Genomic DNA, 4,773 nt, shown 5'->3' on the forward strand with positions numbered 1-4,773 from the left:
CCTGTGTACTGCTTCCTTCCTACCTTCTCCCTTTTGTGATAATGCATCAGTTAGATCTCCTTTATTTGCCAATTATATTCAGCCTAACTTGTGGACTTGAACATAAAACCTAATTCTGGGCTTACTTATATGCAAGGTCAGACGTAGGTAGCTTCAGGTATGGACCAATACAGGTGCTCGAACTGAGATTAGAGTTCAAATCTTTGAGGTATCTTTGGTATTGGTCTGCATTTGCTGGTAGGATTGCTGCTAACAGCAATAGGTAGGTTGGCATCTTCCTAGGCTCATGCCAAGCAAAACAAAAAAGACAATGTTTCTTTCTCATAGAACCTGCACTATTCCGTAACTTAGAGCCCCACTAAACCGTATGCTTATCTATGCCCTGCTCATTACAGTCATCTGGATAGAATTACACAAGTAAGTGAATGTCTCATAACATTATCATTAAAATATCATTATCAGTAATGTTGCTGGAATCTATTCCAGATAAACTAAATCTGAATGCCTGATGTTACAGAAGTTGAGTTGAAATCTTATGTATAGATTCTTTGGAATAAAAGCACTGAGATTATAGTCATTGAAAGAAAGCTGGCATGAAAGGGTGTCATGTAAACTATTTCTTTAAATAACATTAAATAATGTGCTAAGAACTCTGAAAATACTAAGAATGGTGAGTTTCTAGGTAAGGCACTTATTTGAACAGGTCACAGTGTTTGCTGTTTGCTCTAATTAACAGAGTTATGACTTGTGGCATTTTTACTTGCAATTTGGAGTAGTGGACAGTCCTCACCAGCATGGATTATGAGGTTATATAGGACACTGAGAACTCTTGACTTAGAATAAGTGCCAAAGGCAAAAAAAAAAAAAAAAAAAAGGAAAACTGATGGTTTAGGGCTTTACTTAGGGACCTGCACCTGAGTTTTCAGGGTATGTTTTTCTGCAACAGCTAGATGTATCACTTGGGATTCGTAAGTTATATTGTCATTCCTCTAGCCCCTTGTTTTGCTTATTTTTCCCAACCTGCCTCTCCAAGCAGATGATAAGCATTTTGTGAATAGAAACAGTTATTTTACACTGATTATTGGTCCTTGGGGTAGAATATAGCAGGCACTCAAATGGTGACTAAATGAGTGAATAAATGATTTAGAGAAGATTGACCAAATGGCATGAACCTGGAAGACTAAATCCATCCAGATATAGAGGCTCAGTCCCCATGGATTCAAGCCAAATTATTCCCCAAGTCAGCACTTTACAAGGTTGGGGGTGGGGGGGTGGTTTCTAGATTTCCCAGGTTTCCATTGGTCCTTCCTTGAAAGTACTAATGTCCTCTCTCTGTTAAAGGGTGGCTTTGCTGGTGTAGCTATGGGTTATATTTTAATGTTACAGAAATTGGCACAGTCTGAACTGAGTCTGGCTGAGATTAGTCAGGATTCCAGTTGAAATTTAATGGCAAAAGTAGCACTACTGTTGGAGCTAAATTTTTTCCACAGGCAAATTATTCACACTGCATAACAATTCAAAGTTAATGACCACCTTGGAACCGGAGGAGTTCCAGCAGAGGGTCACTTCCCTTGAAAATGTTCCTATTTCACAGCGAGGGACCTGGCCTGACTCTCTGGCTGAGATTCCTCACCCAGAATCCCCATCTATAATGCCTGCCCTTCCAACCTCCCACTTCCTAGCTGGACTTGCAAGAGATGAGGCAGGAAGAGCCCTGTTCAGTTCTCACATTTCTGGTAGCACCACCCAGTCAGCTCAGAAAATCATCGTTAAATGCATCAAGACAATTAGTTCTTTAACAGATATTTCTCAAGAGGCTGGTGTCCATCGGCATTGGGATAGGCATGGTAGTTTGTGGGATGAATGAGAGGAATATGGTGCCTGCCCCTAAGGAGCTTATGGTCTAATGAAAACCCAGTGAACAAGCTGCTGAAGGATGATAAGTCCTTAGAAAAGGAAAATAAAGGGTGCTGTTAAAAAAAAAAAAAAGGCGCTAACCAAGCTTGAGAAGCAGAGGAGAATGTGTTGGAACTGGCTGGGCGAAGGTTGCAGAAGAAAGCTGTTCATGACAGAACCATTTGCACAAAACCTCTGGGGAGGAAGGAATCAGCAGGAGAGTCTGTCACATCTGAAGAATAACAGAAGGCCGGTGTGGCTGGAGCACTGCCATGAAGGAGAAGCATCTTGTATGTGGCTGGAGAAGTAGACAGTTAGGCCTTGAAGGGTCCTGAGAACAATGGCAAGGATTTGGGACTTTATCCCAAAAGTCCCAATAAGCTTTGAAAGATTTTAGATTGAGGAGTGAGCTGAAAATATGTATTCTTAACACCACTCATTTTTCTCCATGATTCCCCAGCATCTCTGACAGCCTCTCCTGTAGCACTGCGTGGGGCTATACAAGGTACCTTAAGCCCTATTACTGTGAATCCTCTCCAATGTCAGGCAGCATGCAGAGTAGCCCATACTTAAATCAAGTTTCGGAAGTGGAATATCAGCTGCTGAAGTTTAACTGAAAAACAAAAGGCTAGAGGGAGGGGCCCACCTATGCACATCCCCCCTTTCTCTCCTGGCCCGTGTTGGGGTACAGCATACCGTCCCACACATCTGCATCATGCAGCCCCTCAGAGCAGAGCCATTTAAGGGGCCAGAAGTAGGAGAGAAAAAAAGAAAGGCATAAAAAATGTAGGCAGGTCCACTTTCCCCAAGTTCCTTTTTTTAAATATTCATCTTTAAGTACAAGTAAGAACTTTTTTGTTTGCTTGAGAAGACAGAAGCATAACAGGTTGTTTGTTTAGGTTGCAGAGTTTAGAACCAACAAAATGGAGGACTTCGGCAAAATTATTTACATTGCTCATCTATTTACATATGTCTGCGTCCATGTGTGTCTCTTTGGATGCACATAATAGATGCTGCATTTCAAAAGATATAATAATGGAACAACTAAACAGTGCACTATGTAAGCGACTTTCTAAGTAAGTTTCCTGTATGATATGCCAGGCCCATTGCCAGGCAGTGGAGCACATAAAGTTCGATGCAATGATTTTAGAATTAGTAGACAATAGATTCTGTAGGACAATGAGCAGTTTGCTACAAGCTCTTAAAGTATTACATTTTCCTTCCATCTGATGGTGGTCACATCCTTTCTCATAAACACTTGTGCACATATTCCATGTCCTCTACAGACTGCTATAATTCCTGAATGGAAGAATCCGCCCCACATTTATGTATTCCACTGCCTAGCAATGGACCTGGCACATCATGTAGAAAACTTGGAGAGTCAGGCACATAGCATACTGCTTAGTTGTTGTGTTATTATAGCTTATGATTCCAAAGTCAGTGCGTTTTAGTTGAGTGCACAGCCACCAGCCACCCCTGCAGTACAGTGTGGCCATGGGACTTAATTCTGGCCAGTATCATGTGAGCATAAATAATATGTGCCACTTCTAGCTCAGGATCTTAAAAGGAAAAGGTATGAACTCAGCTTGTTCTTTCCCTCTTCACCATGTCTGGGAAATGATGCACACTGGAACAAATGCCTTGGAATCAAGAATGAAAGCCTAAGATTAAGGATGACAAAATAACCCTGCCTCCCTTGGACTGTTGCAGGAGAGAGAAATAGACTTTTTTCTTATTTAAGCGATGACATTAAAAAAAAAAAAAAAAACACAGCACCTTTGCCTATACCAACTCATGAATATCTCAAAGAGAGTGTCCCTTTGGAACAGGAGATCAGGAACCAGCTTAAATGCCTCTTCATCTGTATATCTTGGATCTCCTGGCCTGTCCCAAACACTTAATAAGTGGTCAGCAAATCTCTGACTTGTTCCAGCTTCATTTAGTGTGGTCAATAAATGTTGGCTGTTATTAGCATTACTCCATCTCTATCTGCCTCCCACTCTCCTGCCCCATGCTTTGCCTCAGGCTATTCTTTTTGTCTGTGTAGAAAATCTTCCCCAAATTTTGTGAAATTTCTGTCCAAGTTGAAGGCTTACATAGTGCTAAATAAATAAAATCCAGCACCTTCAGACTGGAGCAATTCCCACTTCTGCTAATCACCTTTGAGAGATGCTGTATTAGTCCAGGTTCTCCAAAGAAACAAAACCACCAGAATATACCTTATCACGCACCACATCATGATGTCGACAATAGGCTGCATTCCAATTCATACCACCAACTGACAACAAACAAAATAAACAAAACACCCCAACAATATGTATGGCAGTGGTCCCATAGATTATAATCCTAATTTTTACTTTACCTTTTTTGGATACACAAATATGTACCATCGCGTTTGGATTGAATTGCCTACTGAATACAGTAGGCAATTAAAAGACATTGTTTAGCTTCGTAGCCCAGGAAAACAGGCTATACCATGTAGCCTATTTATGTAGTAGGCTATGCCATCTGGGTTTGTGTAAGTATACATTACGATGTTTGCACAATGACAGAATGACCTGACACATTTCTCAGAATGCATCTCTTGTTAAATAGCACGTGTGTGTGTGTGTGTGTGTGTGTGTGTAATTATGGAATTGGCTCATACAATTATGGAAGCTGAAAAGCCCCAAAATCTGCAGTTGGCAAGCAGGAGACCAAGGAGCGCTCACGGTGTGGTTCCAGCCCAAAGCTGGCAAGCTGGAAACTCAAATAAATGATGTTTCAGTTCAACTCTGAAGGCCAGAAACACCAACATCTCAGCTCAAAGCACTCAGGCAGGAGGCATTCCCCCTTTCTTAGAAGAGGGTCAGCCTTTTTGTTCTATTCAGGCTTTCA

Source organism: Sapajus apella, unplaced genomic scaffold (assembly GCF_009761245.1).
Source record: "Sapajus apella isolate SASKATOON/1434 unplaced genomic scaffold, GSC_monkey_1.0 scaffold12, whole genome shotgun sequence".
Taxonomy (NCBI): Eukaryota; Metazoa; Chordata; class Mammalia; order Primates; family Cebidae; genus Sapajus; species Sapajus apella.